This window comes from Choloepus didactylus, chromosome 3, assembly GCF_015220235.1.
Source record: "Choloepus didactylus isolate mChoDid1 chromosome 3, mChoDid1.pri, whole genome shotgun sequence".
NCBI classification, from domain to species: Eukaryota; Metazoa; Chordata; class Mammalia; order Pilosa; family Megalonychidae; genus Choloepus; species Choloepus didactylus.
This window is the reverse complement of record NC_051309.1, coordinates 101,959,933-101,978,440: the sequence shown is the minus strand read 5'-3', so window position 1 is coordinate 101,978,440 and position 18,508 is coordinate 101,959,933.

The window sequence follows — 18,508 nt, the reverse complement described above, 5'->3', positions numbered from 1 at the left end:
GTATGTCTTCTTATTAGTGAAGCTATTGGGGTTACAGTTTTCATTTTGGGAAGGTTTTTCACCATGGATTGGATTTCTTTAACAGATAATATAGACAGTATGATGCTTGTGTTACCCATTTTTTCTTGAGTGAGATTTGGTATTTTTCAAGGGATCAGTGCATTTTATCTAAGTGGTCCAATTTATTGGCCTAAAGTTGTTCATAATATTTCCTTATCACCCTTTTAAAGTCAATAGGATTTTAGTTATGTCCCAATGTCCCTACTTCATTTCCATTGTTAATATTTTTTCTAGCTACAAAACACTTTATTTAATGAATATATGTATTACGTATACTAAATACAATACATTCAGGCCCTGTCACCATGGAAACAATACCAAATCTCTCCTGGGAGTTATGCCAAAGCCAAGTCACAGAGGGCAGGTATGCCCAAGTAAAGGACAAATCTCTGGTTCCCAGCTATCCCCTCCCTGAGAAGGAAAAGCTGTCCTCCCATGCATGCCTGGTGCTTGGGCGGTAGGCTCAGAGACCACAGAAGGATTGGGCAGGGGTTGGGTGGTGGTGGTGGGAGGTGAGGTGATGTGGAGGCTGCCTGCTATGCAGAGGCTTGGGAAATTAGTGCTACTGGGAGTGGGTGGGAGGAAGAATGGAGACCCAGTATCAGTAAGATGGGAGTGGGGGGAAGCAGGCTGCAGGCCCTTGGGAACTCCAGGACTCCATGGCTCTGAAGATCAAGACAAGGGATTCAGTTCATGTCTCAATGCCCAGCTTGGGCATCCACTTGTACTGATAGCCACTCTGCAAGCCAAGTACTAACTTGGGGTCTCCCATTCAGAGAGTAGCTCCTGCTCATCCACATGCAGCAACTCTGGAGGATCATCTCTCTACCTGGGGCACAAGTGATGATGAAGACAGCTGTGCTGGTTTGTATGTATTATGTCCCCCAAAATGCCATATGCTTTAAATGCAATCTTGTGGGGCAGACATATTAGTGTTAATTAGGTCAGAACCTTTTGATTGAATGTTTCCATGGAGATGTGACCCACCCAACTATGAGTGACACCTTTGATTAGGGTGTGACCTCTTGATTGAATGTTTCCATAGAAATGTGGCCCTGCCCATTCAGCATGGGTCTTTGATTTAATCACTGGAGTCCTATATAAGCTCAAATAGAAGGAACTTGCTGCTGCAACTTAGAGAGACGTTTTGGAGATGGCCGTGGAAAGCAGACTTTCACTGACGCTTTAGAGATACTAGCCCAGAGTTTGCTCCAGAGAAGCTAAGAGAGGAAAAAACACCCCAAGAGCAACATTTTGAAGAATGCACAGAGCTGAGAGAGGACCTGGAACACAACCCAGGATCAGCAGATGCCAACGACATGCCTTCCCAGCTAACAGAGGTTTTCCGGACACCATTGGCCTTCCTTTGGTGAAGGTATACTTGTGTTGATACCTTAATTTGGACATTTTCAACCAAATAACCCCCCGTTATAAAAGACAATCCATTTCTGGTATTTTGCATAAAGGCAAAACTGGAACAAGGGCCCACCTGCTTTTTTCTTCTGGACATGCATTACCACGGCTGCTGCCACCTTGACCAGGTAATGAAGAAGAAACGTGTAGGGAGCTGCTGTTGACCTGGTGAGCGCTGGGCTCTGTGGTGTTGTGCATGACATAGGCAGTGGCGGCCTGTGTAGTCAGCAGGAGCAGTGGTGCCTGGGGAGGGCGCTAATGCTGAACTCCCAACCACCACTGAAGCCCTGGCAGGAGTGTCCTTGGTCAGCTCCCGAGCCCCATGCACATTAGTAATTTGTGTCTTCCTCTTGCTTTCCCTTGATTATTTTGGTATGAGGTTTATTAATTTTGTTGATTTTTTCCAAACATTCTGTTTTATTGAATTTCTACTGTTTTTCTGTTCTCTATTTCATTGCTTTCTGTGCTTACCTTTATTACTTTATTCTGCTTACTTTGAGTTCTTATTTTTCCAGTTTCTTAAGATGAATATTCATGTCAGTAACTTTAGATCTTTCCTCTTCTCTAATACATGTATTTAATGTTATAATTTTTATCTAAGCACTGAATAAGCTGTACTCCACACATTTTGATATGCTGTATTTTCATTCTCATTCATTTCTAAATATTTTCTAATTTCTCTTCTGGTTTCATTTTTGATCCATGGGTTATTTAATACCAAATATTAGGGGATTATTTCAGATATCCTTCTATTATTGATTCGTAGTTTAATTCTGTTGTGATGAGAGAATATAATTTGATTTCAAGCCTTTTAAATTCATTTAGACTTGTGTTATGGCCCAGAATATTACCTATTTTAATGAGTGTTCTGCTTACACTTGAGAAGAATGTATATTCTGCTGTGGTTGGGTGGAAAGTTTTATAAATATCAGTTGGGTCAATTGCGTTGATAACGTTCAAGTCTTCTATATCCATACTAATTTCCTGTCTGCTATCAGTTCTTGAATGGGGAGCATTAAAATCTCCAACTAAAATTGTGGATTTGTCTATATCACCTTTGAATTGAAATGCTTTTTGCTTCATGTATTTTGTGGCCTTATTATTACATACATAAATATTTCTGATTGTTATGTTCTTTTGGTGAATTGACCCCTTTATCATTATGAAATGTCTGTATCTCAGGTAAATTATTTTTGTGAAGTCTATTTGGTTTGATATTAAATTAAATCTACCATCTTGTTGTTTGTTTTCTGTTTGTCCCATCTGTTCTTGCCTTTTTTTCTATTTTTTTGAATTTGTTTGGATTAATTATTAGTAGTATTCCATTTTTGTCAACATTGTTGGCTTATTAACTTTAACTCTGTTTATTTTGTTGGTGTGGTTGCTCAAAGGTTCTATCTCATCTCAGTGTCCATTTGAATAATATTATACCACATATTGCACACTGTGTAAGAAACTTACAACCATATTCTTCTATTTTCCCCCTTCATTTTTGCTTTTTTATTTTATGTCTTTCTTCTGCATATTTTATAAACTCACAATACATCATTATCTTTGCTTTAAACAGTCAATTGTCTTGTAAAGAGATGTAAAAAATGAGAAAAATATCTTGTATAATTTCCCAACTCTTAACCATTTCTGTGGGTCTCTATTCCTTGTATGGATCCAAATTTCCATCTGGTATCATTTTCCTTCTGACTGATAAGTTTTCTCTAATTATTTTTTTTAAGTGTAGGTCTGAGGGTGTTAATTTTTTCAGCTTTTATTTGAATGAAAATATTTTTATTTTTATTTTTATTTCATCTTCAGTTTTGAAAGAGATTTTTCACTGGGTAACAATTTTAGGTGACAATTTTAGGTGACAACTTTATTTTGTTTTCAACACTTTGAAGATGTTGTTTCATGTCTTCTGGCCTGTATAGTTTCTGATAAGTTTTTTGTCATTCTTACCTTTGTTCTGAACTTTTGTCTTTGAAGCTGCTTTTTAAGATTTTTTCCTTCATCAATAGTTTTCAGCAATCTGTTTATTGATGTGCTTTGGTGTGCCTTTTTTAGTGTGTACTTTGCCTGGGTTTTGTTAATGTTAATGTTCTTTGATCTATAAGCTTTGATCTATGAGTTTTGTTTTTCATTAGATTTGGAAATTTTTCAGCCATTTTTTTTACAAATAGTTTTTCCATTCTTCCTCTTCCATTTTGGGACTCCACTTACATGTATGTGAGACCACTTGTCCTTCATTTCATTGATGCTTTGTTTATTTCTTCTGGTCTTTTTTTTTTTCTGTGCTTCATTTTGGATAGTTTCTATTGAGGTGTCTCTTCCAGTTCACTAATCTTTTCCACAGTGTTTAATCTGCTGTGATCCCCATATTTTTCACGTCACATCTTATATTTTTGAATTCTAGAAGTTTCACTTGGATCTTTTCTATAGCTTCCATTTCTCTCCTCATTATGTTCATGTTTTTCTCACCTTCTTGAGCATTTAAACACATATATAATAGCTCTTTTAATGTTTTCTTCTCCTAATTCCATCATCTCTGTCATTTCTTGGTATGTTTCTATTGATTGAACTTTTTCCTGACTATGGATCATATTTTCCTGCTTCTTTGCATGCCTGATGATTTTTGATTGGATGTCAAACACTTTGAATTTTACTATGTTGGGTGCTCTATTTTGTTGTATCCCTTTAAATAGTACAGGAATTTATTCTGAGATACAGTTGAGTTACTTGGAATTAGCTTGATTCTTTCCACTTGCTTTTAAGCTTTGTTAGGATGTGCTCAGAATGCCCTTTATCTAGATCTAAGTTATCTCTACTATTAAGATGATGTTTTTCTGAGGACTCTACCCAATACCTGTGTATTAAAAGGTGTTTCCATTTTGGCTGTTGGAAGCACAAACTGTTCACAGATCTTTTTGAACTCCAGGAGTTGTTTGGTCTACTGCTTTCTGATGATCCTTTCCCATCCATGGGTAACTTCCTCTGACACATGTGCAGTTCAGTTCTCAGCCAAAACTTGAGAGTCTGGAGCTCTCTCTTCTTCTGTGAAGCTGACTACTTTCTAACAAATTTAACTGCCTTGGCCTCCCAGAACTCTGATCTCTGTCTCCTCAACTAAGACTTCTGGGCTCTCTTTGGGTTTCACCTCGCTGTGCTGTGGTTTGGAAAATACCTCCAGACATTAAGCAGGGACAGTTATAAGTCTCACTTTTGTTTTTCTCCTGTCAGGATCACAGTTTTACATTGCCTGTTGTCCAATATCTGGAAAGGCACAGTTTCATATATATTGCCCAGCTTTCAGTTGTTTAAAATGGAATGTTAATTTGGTCCCTGTTAACTCCATCATAGCTAAAAGCATAAGTCCCATTAATCCTTTTATTGCTATAAAATAATAATTCAATATATTTACAATAACATATTTACAAGTATTATGGAAAAGAAAAAAACACTGCAATAGTGAAAACACAAAATAGGTTTTTATACCTTTATGCAACTTGACAAGCTCAAATACACAAACATGCACATACATACACAACAGGGCTTTGTTCATTTTCTTGTTTTTCAATAGCTGTTGTGGCTCCCTTTTGGTAACTAAAGAGCAAAAATTAAAAGTTTACAAGGAAAGGAGTATTAAAAAGAATAATAAAGAGAAAAGAAGTAAATATAATGTTTGCTTAACTGTGCATGTAGTCATTTTTTCTTCACAAAAATAGAATACTTCTGTAGTGCTCATTTCCAGAACTCCAATCCATAGCACCAAACTTGTTCTCTTTTCTTCCAGTTACATAGATAAACGGTGTTTCTTAGAGTTCCTTGTAGTTGCCTATAATGATGTGACTGAAGTTCTTCCAGGGAAAAATGAGCAGAAGAAATGTGTTGCTACTAGCAAGCCTGGCCCATAAAAATATTTCTCCTCATAGAGCACAATGTTTTTGTATTTTCTGGGTACCCTTGAAAGCCATGTGTTGAAATGGCAGACCCACAAGAAGGAAGGAACTGCATTACCACTGGGAGGAAAATTACCTATCAGGAATTTCTGAACTTTATGTGAGCAAGAAAAAGAAACATGGTTCAAGTCATTGATTTGGGGGCGGTTTGTGTGATACATTAAATAGTGCTACTTTAATACACTGTTTTTCTCTCCCACAACTCCTTTTCTAGTTTTTTCTAGCCATTCACACAAATGAGATATATTTTAAAAACAAAAAAGTTTGGAATCTTTCTGTTATTTGTGTTGCTTTATGAGACTGGTGTTGTGAATATGTAATATGATAAGGCAGTGCAGGGTGAAGTTACAGGCCTGGGGTTGGGAGTCAATCAGAATTTGGTCTGAATCCCTGATTAGACATGTTTTAACTGAGTTACTAAGCTATAGTGTTTTTATCTGTACAATCAGCCTACCTCTTAAGTTTTTTATAATGTGTATGGAAATACTATTTAGAGAGTATTTTGCTTGGTTCTTGACATAGTAAGAATTCAATGAATAGTAGCAAGTACTGTTATTTCAGCTCCTATATATTTTGTTGATGCAATTCCTTTAATAGTTTAAAAAATGTTCTATTATACCTCAGATGATGGAAGGAAAACTGCATTATTTTATTTTATTTATTTTATTAATTATTTCTTCCTGAAGATATATCCGAATATTTTCTACACAAATTATAACAGGGTTGTATTTTTTTAGATGAATCTATTAATAAAGAAATACAATCCTCCTTTCATACAAATGTCTAGGTATTTTCAATTTTTAAATCAAGAGGAAAATATAGATGTATTAATAGTCCTGTAGCTTGCAAATTGACTTGTATTTCAATGTAGAGGATTACGTAGGCCCCCGAAGGCCCACCTAATCTGGCCAGAGAATAGATAACCAGACTTTGCTTTAATTTTCTGTGCTTTGATTTTTAAGCTATAATGCTTCTAATGGATCTTATCTTACAAATTGTCTACTGAAGTAACTAATTCTTAAGATTGAAGTTCTATGGAATGTTTGAAAAGTCTAGATTACAATTGAATTATCCAATTTTTTTCCTCCAAAGTATTTCTCCAATTGAGTTATACATGACTATGAATGTAGGCCTCCACTCCTTCATTAAAAAAAAAATGTTTTCTAACAGTCAAGCATATCATTGCATTGCTATGAATCACACAGTAAAATGCTAGTTTAATTTCCAATACTGGATCCATTCCTCTGTGATTCAGAAGGCATCTGATTTTAGGCCAATGAACTAGTGTAATTATTGAAACCACATCCCTGTTTACACTGGGTACCACACAAAGCAAGTTGGAAGAAAATTACAGCTGTAGTCTTAGCACACACATACATGCACGTATTTTTTTTTAAAATGTAGCTATAAAGTTTTGACCTAGCTATCACTTGGGACTTGTAAATGAAAAACAATTTGGTTACATAGATCTTAAAGTGAACAGATTACACCAGAAATAACATACTGATATGGAAAAGATAGGCTCTGAAGAAAAGAGAAAATTCAGGATGTGTTTTTTTGGGGTGTGGAGGGAAGGAAGAGAAAAGGAGAGTGAAAGAATATGAATGAATTATACAGGAGCCACATCTTGAAAATCTGTGACTAAAAGAATATAAGCACATACTGAAGATGGTATCCTTGATATTGAACACAAATTTCCTGTAACTCCCATATAGAGAGTCTGAAATGCTAAAGTAATCAACTAATAATAATGGAAAATAATGTAGTTTGGATTTGTTAATTATGCACAATAATTAGCAAAGCTGAATAAGAGACTATGTTAATTTATTTAAATATACCCCTCCCCAAATATTTGGGGGAATCATTCAAATAAAACAGCAGTTAAATGGGAGATTTAAATTTTAATCATTATATTTCTTATTATACTGAATCTCATCTATATTCATCTATCAGTCATTCAGTTATATGTGTTCATGATTTTGGACAGGGGAAGACAAGATTTCAAAAATCTCACAAATCCAGAGTGGATCAAACCATCTGTATAAAATATTGCTGTCTAATGGCATGAAAAGGTATTGAAATGTGGCTTGGAAATACAATTTTTTTTCTTACTAGTTTTTCAGATATTAAGGTGATTAAAACTGACTCTGTTTTATTCTCTATACTGTCAAGAAATCCATTGGTTTAAACTCCTTCTGTTTTGGGGGAGGGAGGGATACATGGTTAAAAATCTAAGAAAAGGCTTTAACTCAATTTAATTTGCAAAAGACAAAGATGAGAGTAATCAAAGCCATTGAGACTCCCAGTTAATAAGTATTGTATTAGAGGAATAAAAACTTCAGCTAACCATAAACATATAAGTTTATATCCCTGAGGAGTTTCATTAAAAATTTTTTTAATTGTGATTAACATAGTCTTCATGTTCCAAATAGCATTTTTTCCCTGAGGCCAAAAAGTAAAGGAAATAGCTACTCTTTAACTAATTTATATTTATGAATGTTAACCACCAAAGAACAAGTTCCATGTCAAAACTTGCCTATCAGTAGGAGGAACCAACTACCTTGAAATAACTATATAGGGAATTGAATCACAGGTTTTTAAAGTTGGAGATGCTATTTCAACATGAGATTATATACTTGATCAATTAACTGCACTAATGCAGTACTCCTGAGGTTCGGATTTCTAATTTGAAAATTCAACCACAAAAGCTCATGTGGCAATCAAAACTACAAATAAAACTGTAAAGTATGTGGGAACAGTTGAGACTTGCTTAAGAAGAAAAAAAACTGAGCACAATGTTTCTATTTGAGACTAAGAGCAAAATCAAGGTACAAATAGATGAAATATATTAGAAATATTTAAAAGCACAGTGAATTAAAAAAAAAAAACAACTATTTTTTTTTAATGGACTACTATGAATTTGGCAGCTAAAAATCCTAAAGTGTTTCCACATATTACTTAGCTTACAGGTCACACCAAGTCAGTACTAAAATTGGGTTTATAGAGTTTTTAGTATAAGACTAAATTGAGATATGAATATCAGTTTCTAAACTCCAAAGTATTTAAGTTGATCACTTGGAAATTAAAGTTCAAAGTTGCTTTTCAGGTGAACAACTATGACCTTTGATCTCAGAACACTTAGTTTTAGCATTAAGGTAATATAAATAATGTCTTTCCATTTTTAGGGAATAATGGTGAAATGGTCTCCTTATTTTCCTCATAAGAAAATTAAAGATCTGAAAAACATGCCTAAGTTCCTCATGGCAGCATAGAGATGAAATAAGATGATGGGAGTCAATGGCTACGCTTTTTTCCAGTTAGATGTCATCTGCATTCAGGGAGGAAGTTATAACACAGGCTATGGTGTCAAACTGCCTGTGTTTGAATTCTTTTCTAGAACTTATTCCCTGGGTGACCTTGGACAAGTTATCACTATGTACTCCTCATTCTTGATTGGTAAATTATGGATAATAACAGCTCCTACCTCATACTGTAATTGCTGTTGTGGAGTAAAGGAAATATTACATGTAAAATACCCAGAAGAATAGTTACCACATAGTGAGGATTCTGCAATAATTCACTATATTGCATAAAAATTAATTGAAATATAATTTTTCAAAAAAATCACATCTTCATGTATTTTCTTGTCTTTTACCCCTGAATTTTTAAAAAGAAATTTTTATTGAGATAATATAGATTCATATGCAATTGTAAGAAATAATACAGAGAGTGCCTAGGTACCCTTCACTCAGTTTCTTCCAATGATAACCTTTGAAAAAAAATTACAGTGGTAACATATATGCAACACAAAATTTCCCCTTTTAACCACTTATATGTGTAGTACTCAGTGATATCAATTACTTCCACAATATTGTGCCACCACCATCACTATCCTTTTCCAAACCTTTTACATCACCCCAAACAGAAATTCTCTACTCATTAAAGCAATAACTCTTCAATCTCATCCCTTATCCCTGGCTTGCAGCCCTCAGTAACCTGTAATCTACTTTTTGTCTCTATGAATCTACTTATTCTTGGTTTTTCATGTGAATGAGATAATACCGAATTTTTCCTTTTGTGTCTGGCTCATTTCATTCAACATGTCTCCAAGGTTCATCCATGTTGTAGTATGTATTAAAACTTCATTCCTTTTAAAGCCTGAGTAATATTCCATTGTATGCACGTACGACATTTTGTTTATCCTTTAATCTGTTGATTTGGGCTATTGTGAACAATGCTACAATGAACACTGGTGTACAAATATCTGAGTCCTTGTTTTCAATTCTTTTGGGTATATACCTAGAAGCAGGATTGCAGGGTCATATGATAATTCTATGGTTAGCTTTTTCAGGAACTGCCAAACTGTCTTCCACAGCAGCTGTGCCATTTCACATCCCTACCATCAGCATACAAGTGTTCCTTTTCTCAGCATCCTCATCAACTCTTGTTATTTTCAGTTTTTTAAGTAATAGCCACTCTAGTGGGTGTGAAGTAGTATCTCACTGTGTCTTGACTGGAATTTCCCTGATGTCTAATGATGTCAATCATATTTTCAGGTACTGATTGGCCTTTGGAGAAATGTCTAATAAAGTCCTTTGCCCATTTTTAATTGGGTTGTCTTTTTGTTGTTGCATTTAGGAATTGTTTGCATATTCTGGATATTAAACATTTGTCAGATATATGATTTCCAAATATTTTCTCCTATTCTGTATGTTGTCTTTTTCACATCCTTGAAAATTTTCTTGGATGCACAAAAGTTTTAAATTTTGATGCAGTCCAATTATCTATTTTTTTGTTGTTGTTGCTTGTGCTTTTGGTGTCATATCTAAGAATCCATTGCCTAATACACAATCCTAAAGATTTTACCTATGATTTCTTCTAAGAGTTTTATACCCTTGAATTTTTAAGTCTCATTTATAATCTCATAATTTTTCACTTAGGCCAAGATAATTTTTCCTGCTAAGTGTTCAGTAGCACATATAATAAAGTCTTCTAAAACATTTTGACACATTTGTGATAAGAACATATACTTATATTGATCAACTACATTTATTGAGTGGCCTTTATGTATCTGCCATCAATAGAATACAAAGTTGAGTATGAAGAATAAGACATGTTCTTTTTTCTCAAAAAATTTTCAGCCCAAATTAAGAAGTAAATTAATATACAGGACTTGAAAAAATACTAGAAAGCAGTACCAGACATTATTATAGTACAATGGGGACAAGATTCCCCATTTTGCTGTATGGGGGACAAGAATCCCCAACCTTTCTTCCTCCTCTCCAACCAAGAAAAGTTAGACATTTGAAAAATTGGATTTTGAATTTTGGTTATGTAGAATCAGGAGAATGGGTAAAGCAAATAAAAAGCTAAATTTAAACAAACAAACAAGCAAACAAACAAATAAAAAACCCAGACAAGTTAGTAGATCAGCATAATGAAGAGGAGAGAGAAGGGGGGACAAAGGAGGTGGCGGAAATACATTAAAAACTCTTTGAGCTTCATGTCCAAGGTGAGTGGGTGGTATGGAGAAAATGTTCAGAGGAACCACAAAGTATAGGGGTATTAATGTGGGCAGGCTGGTCAGGCCCTTCATTTATACTTCATCCCGTCTTTTCCTGTTTTGTGGCTCATCACTTGCTTTATCCTCCTGTCTCCCAGGTTGAACCCTGGGCTCAGGTTTAATGCCTTTGCTCTACTTGCATTTGTCCCCTCACTGCTTTGAGCTGGCTCATGGCTAGACTCCCTCCCGGTTCAGCACAGTTGCTGATTTGTGTTGTTGAATGAACCATCTCTGAGTTGTGACCCCTGGAATGAACTTCCTTGTGTGACCTCTCCCCTAGGGCCAGCAGCCTTAGCAGGGAGCCAAGTCCCTTGGACCTTATCCTTCCAAGTCCTGGCCCCAGGTATGATGGGTGTCAGAGAGTAAGAACACAGATTAGATGATGTTAATTACTTAATAAAATTGTACAATAATGATACCTTACATTTACTGTTAACTGTGGTTCGCAATTATAAATGCTTTCTTACATATTACTTTAAAACAAATAGCATTTAGGATGATTAGAGGGGAGAGAAGTCAAAGGGCAAAAGATTGTAATAGTCAAGTGGTGAATTACAAAGGCCTATAAAAGGAAGTGCACTGAAAGGAAAATGGTGGTTTTCAGAGAGATTCTCCTGATGAGAAGCAGCAAGCCCTGGTAACCACAAAGGTAGGGCAGGCCAAACAACTACAGGCAGTCAACAGTGACTTTGAGGTTTTATAACTGGTAATGGGCAGAACAGTGTCTTAACTGTCAAACGTGGTCCTAGAGAGCAGATTTGGTGGGGACTAAAATTGATACAGCAAATGTTGTGCTTGCCGTGGTCAGTTTGATGCAATGATGGATATACCTTGCAAGAATTTGGATTATGTGGGAAACAGAAAATAAGACAAGGAGATTTGTTTGCGTTGTCTTTCTAAACATCAGCTGAAACCACAGGATGAGAATCTCTCTCTCAGTAGAGGGAAAGTTAGAACAATTTAATGATACTGATGGAATATGTCTAAAGAGCAATCCAAACAACTCCTGATTTATGAAGAGCCACACGAAGTCTTCTGAGGAAACATACAATGGTTTCTAAAATTCCCACAAAGGGAAAAAAAGTAAAACAAATTTAACTCATTGACCTTTTACAAGTTTTGCCACTTAAAAGATGTTTCTGGGCTTATTAGTTGTGGGTGGCTTGTTTATGTAAGGGACATGACCATGGATTGACACCTACTGAGTGACTGAATGTTTATTTTTTATTTAGATTTCAGGAATAAACTTTAGCTCATGCCTAATAAAGTCTTCTACCATGTCCAACAATCTAGGTCAGTGGGGAGGCTCAATTTTACAAGCTAAGAAAACTCAAAGTTCTGCCAAAACAGAACTACCTCTTCTGAAGTGTTGATATTGATTCTGTGGATTAGAGGACTGAATAACCTGTGTGTCAAATAAGGTAAACTTTTAAAAGTTTAAAACTTAACTCAAGTTCCAAGGCTCTCTGATGGTAATAGTTCTGTAATGGAGAGTCAGGCCTCTAGGTTTAGCTTTTCATTATTTCTTTTCATGATCTCTGAATTCCATAAAGGAATATCTATTTGAAGAGTTTCAAAATGACATTCATTGCATGTCCCTGTGTACAGGACTCTATGGTGGGTATTTTTGCTAAAGGGTAAAGGTTTGTTTTTTTAACACCATTCTTTTACAGTGTCAACAGGAAAGGTTTTGAGTGGGTGGCTTAGTCAGAGGATAGAACAGGAGAAGGCATTTGGCAACTTATTATGGTATGAAATGAGAGAAATGACATTTCTAGGCTCTGTTCCCAGTATTGTTTGTTGGACACATTTTGCCTGTGAAATAAGCAGTGTTCACACCCAGTAGTACCATTTTCTAATCAACTGGTAGTGCGTTTATGTGTGACAGTGTTTTAGAAATTAAAATTCCAAAGGGCTTTATTAGTCTTTGATATACTTGCCAAAGACAAACATAAATGACATAAGCAATGCCAAAGAGCTTCACTGTTCCCTCTTGTAATCTATATAAGGTGAATATGTTTGCCAAAAGCAAATGGGTAACTTTATATACGTATATATTTAAGTTTAATTGAGGTGAAATTCATGAGACATAAAATTAACCATTTTAAAGTAAACAATTCAATGACATTTAGTACATTCATGACATCAGGTAACCACCATCTCTATCTAGTTCCAAAATCTTAATCAGTTTTGAAGAGTAAAGATACTCGACTCTATCAAATGTGCCCCCAAATAATTGACAGAGTCATGAAATGGTCTCCTTAAACTAAGTTTATTTCATTTGATCAGTATTTCAAATCTTTAGGTTAATTTTCCATGCCCCTGAATCTCAATCTTGTTAAGCTAGGTTACAGAACAAATGGAGAAAACAGGGAAAACTAATTGAATCCATCTGTGATCATTTCACATATTTCCACATAACCCTAGAGATGTTTATGAGGCTCAGAAAGTTCAAGGAACATGGTATGAAATTCATTGCAATCTCTTTCTTGTTTATATTGTAACTCTCAGTAAGAATTTGAACTGAAATAACTGTGGGAAAAACAGGAAAAGTGGACTTGTATCGACACTTAACCTCTTTTGCTGCTTCCAGTGGCAGAGTATCAGAAGAAATGACGTGGTGATTTGTTGGAAGTTTTTTGAGAAGGGTATTTTTACATTAAAATTAAATATATTCTCTAAAATTACTAGCTAAGATTACCCTTACTGTAGCAACTAGTAAAGAACTTTGACAATATGAAGAAAATTGGAATATAAGAGCAAATTTACATGTATAATATCTCAAAAATAATATTAGTGAGGCCACGGATGTGTACTTTAAGACACCAGAGAACATTGTCTAGGTCTAAGGAACATACAAATGAGGTAGCTTCCAAAAATCAAAAGGACTGGATGACGATTCAGACTAGGTCCTGATCCTGCTCTTGAACTCAGGCCCTAATTGTCTTCAGGTTCAAGCTTCATTCCCTGATCAACTATAAATTAGGAGCTAAAATGACTTTCCTAAGTTCATCAGAGGAGGGAATTAAAACATGGAAGACTTTAAGAAGCATTCTAATTTTAAAATTTATATCCAGTTAATTAATTGGCTTTGCAAGTAAATAAATATTTCTCTTCCTTCATAAATCATGTCTCCAGGAAACAGAACATCATTATGAAGTATTGCCAACTAGTGTCTCAAATACTTTTAGCTCTTTTTTTCTCCAACTAATGTGGGGGAAGGCTCTCAGAGAGAGCATGCAAATCCTTCTCTTCTATCACATTTGCTATTAAGAGTAAGAACTGGACATAATTCTCTAGATTCCATAACCAAGTACCATATTCCTTATATGGAATTCAGCAGAGTGCTTTTTAAAGATCTGGGCTTGGTGGTGGTGTGCCAGCTCAGTATTGGCTGTTCTCAAGGGAAAAAATTGTGAAACATCACAAACCTGAGTTAGGATCATACTTGCTAAGTCATAGTTCGTGATTGAGTGCCCGTGGTCGACAGCCAAGGAAGCTTATATCAGGATGAAGGACGTCTTATTGATATGGATTTCCACTGTTAGAAAAGTGAAGTTCTCCCTCTCAACCCACACACCCATTAAATTTTTTTTTCCTCAGAAAAAGAAATTGACCATCAGACACAGTGAAGATTTGAAATTCAGTTGGGAAAGTTTCAGACATAAGGTTAAAAAATGCACACTCAGAAACAAAAAAAGAAATAAAACATTTACATCAAAGAGGAGAGAAAAGAAAATTTGGATTGAAGAAAATCATAGGATATGAAAGGTGGGAAGAAACGATAAGAAAACACAATAAAACAAACAAAATAATTTTACAAACTTAAATATTGCTATAATTCAGTTTCTTCTTATTTTTGCCTTTCAAGTATTAGCTAAGCTTGAAATATTTCCAGTGACGGTCAATTTAATATTTTCACTGGCAACCTAAGTTTTTGGCTCAACTTCCAAGGCTATTTTTGGACATTTTCCCTTGCCTGCCTATAAAAATACATCATTGGAGTATTTTTAACAGCAAAGTCTGTATGAAAGTCTACTTTCTCGACCTGTCAGATAGTTGTGGCTGCTTCTAAGCAGCCTTGTTTGTAAGCCCTTGTGTTTTTTCCCCCCAATTTGCGTCACTTTTATTTTTTTTTTTTAATATAGTGCATTCATTAAAGATACTACATATGGTTAAAACTTTACAAAATTCCATATCACTGCAGGAATTTTTGTTACTTTCAGAAATAATTTTTTAGATCTAAGCAATCCTAATGGAAGAATCTACTGTCTCTTTTATATAAACCGAATCTGCAGGAGGAGTGGGGAGCCGAAAAATAAGCAAAATCTTAACCTTTCTTTTAATAACATGAGCTGGGGCAGGAAGGGAGATGTTTTTTTGAGAGGTTCTAAAATATCATTCTCTTCCTCCAACAAGGAATATACTCACATCATATAGATCAGAGATGTCAAATAAGTTTCATTGTGTGCACTGATTCTTACTGATTGATTGACTGTTAGTGCTCCCTGGAAATTCATACCGAAAAGAAGTTAATGAATTTAGAGGAGGAGTATTGTGCTTTGCAGGAAGAAATGTTCTAGAGTCAGCAAGCCACAGGGAGATGCATATCTGCACCCACTAAATGGCATTCTTTTGGATTAATAAACTCATTTTTTAAACTGAAGTTTTCTAAAGCATTTGGAAGAGCTGTTGTATCAAAGTCACTCATAGCTTACTGATAATTAAATAATTTGGCTATTTAACTCCTAGGTAACATCAAGTGAGCTGTGGGAATGAAATAATAATGACTATAGGAGAAGAGAAGGAGTGGTAATTTGTGGGTGGGAGAAGATAGAGAGGTTCCTAAAATGTAAAATTCTGTTGAGAGATTTTGGCCCCATAGATTGCCAATGTCTTATCTGGGGTACTGATGAAAATGTCAAACAGAGCCAGTTCTTGGTTGACACCTGCTAAATATTATTTATGTCCTAAAACTGACATCAAACCATTTGTAACTATTCTATTTATAAGTTTCCTGAGCACCCTTCAGAATTTCTAGATATAAAGTGTAGTAGTGCTCTCATCACTTAACTGATAGATTTGCCTGAAAATACCATACTCTGAATTAGCATAGGAACCACCTTTCAATGACCCTATGTATTTTCATCTATAATTCTTGGGTAGTGGAAATTCAATAAGACAAAGATTGAAGAGACCTGTACTTTAAATCTAATTCTGTCCCTACTTAATTGGGTGATTTTTTTTTTTTTACAAATCACTTAATCTCCCTGGACCTCAGAAACTGAAGTCTAGCCCAGATCAGCATTCCCAGTCTGTGGGCCTCAAATTCCACAAGGTCTCATATATACTGTCAAGATCTCACAAATCCATATGCAACCCAAAATTATTCGACTATCACCACTACATGTGAAAGGTTGTTATGATGTTAAAAGGAGGAACTTTTATTTTAAAAAGGGTGGGATACAGAGGCATAAGTTGTAAACAAGCATTTGTGTCTGTTAGCCATCGACAAAAGACCCCTTAAATATTTCACAGAATAAAAACAATCACTTTTGTTTCACAGTAAAATAACCATGAGGCATAGAAAATTGAAATAGATTTTCCCCATTTTATAGGATGGTTTCCTGATTGATGTCGGAATTGAACACCATCTTTTGTGTAAGTTTGCTTTCTTTGGTTTAGTACTGTATCTGATCCTTACTATATTTGGTAACTTACTTTGACAATAATTATACTGGAATGGATGTGATTATATATTTAATTTAGTTAGAATTTCATCCTTTTGCTGATAAAACCAACTAGAAGCAGGGTTAGAGTATACAGTGTTACTTTCATAAAAGATGCAATTTGATTTCTCCCAGAATTAAGTAGTGGAGTTTCACTCTCAGCTAACATAAGCTAAGGAATCTTGGCTATCGTCATAGCTACATGATGCCAGATACTCATTAATAGTGCCAGGAGATAGTTCATCTATGATGTCAAAACTTGCAGGACATTTGAGCTAAGAATGCACGTTACATACCCAGTAGGGCATCAAGGAATGTTGCTCAGGTCATACGGACAAACTGTATTTGGAATTGACGTTGTTGAGAGATCAAACTTCCATTGTTATCTTAAAAACTTTAGCCTCAGTAAATCTTCATAGGAAGATCATGGCGTAGGCAGCTACATACAAACATCAAATGTGTTAACTGAAGAGTGCCAGGAACTGTAATATTTCTTAATTGTATGCAGAAAGATACACATTTTCCAGTTGAATTAAGGTTTGGTGAGGTTTTAAAAAATTCATGCGTCTTAAAAGTGGAGATTTTGTGGGATAAGACATAAAGTCAGTGATTCCGTTCCTGCATGCCCCAGACCTTGGACTGTAGATAAGAAATAGACAATGGTTTTACTTCAAGGTGTGTATGAACTAGCTTAGGCAATGAGCCTTAACTGTTTTTTTTTAATGCAATTTTATTGAGATATATTCACACATCATATAATCCATCCAAAGTATACAATCAGTGGCTTCAAGTATTATCATATAGTCGTGTTATTGCCACAATCAATTTTAGAACATTTTCATTACTCCAAAATAAAGAAAAAAGAAAAAGGAAAAGAACACCCAAAACATCCCATACCTCTAATCCTCCCGCATTATATATATTTATCTTTATTTTATTACTCATCTGTCCATACACTGGATATAAAGGAGTGTCAGTCACAAGGTTTTCACAATCACATGGTCCCATGATCAAAGCTATATAGTTATACAATCATCATCAAGAATCAAGTCTACTGGATTACCATTCAACAGATTCAGGTATTACCTTCTAGCTATTCTAATACATTAGAAACTAAAAAGGAGTATCTATATAATGCATAAGACTAACCTCCAGAATGACCTCTTGACTTATTTGAAATCTCTTGACCACTGAAACTTTATTTTGCTTCATTTCTTTTCCCTCTTTTGGTCTAGAAGCCTTTTTCAATCCCACAAAGCCAGGGCCAGGTTCATCCCTGGGAGTCATGTCCCACGTTGCCAGGGAGACTTACACCCTGGGAGAATGAGCCTTAAATGTTGACCGAATAACGAATATATTTTGTATATTTGTACTGCTATCTTTCAAATGTACGTTTGTGGTTAACACCAAATCAATTCATTAAACAGTGTTACTCCAGTTGTAGTATCTTTTTTCTATTAACTTTTAATTTTGTTGTAGTAACATACACATATAATATAATTTGCCATTTTAACCATTTTAAATGTACAATTCACCATTCAGTGGTATTGATGGAATTTACAATGTTTTGCTACCACCAGCACAATCCATTGCCAAAACTTTTTCACAACCCTACTCTGAAACCCTGTACCCGTTAAGTAATAACTCCCTGTTCCCCCCTCCCACCCTTGTTTTGTAGTATCTTGTTGGTGTTACATATATTTTAATCAACTGACCTTGAGTTCAGTAATTATCACATGGGAGTCTGTGAAATTTTGCTTGTAAAGGGCCATCACTTTTGAAAAGGTTGGGACCCA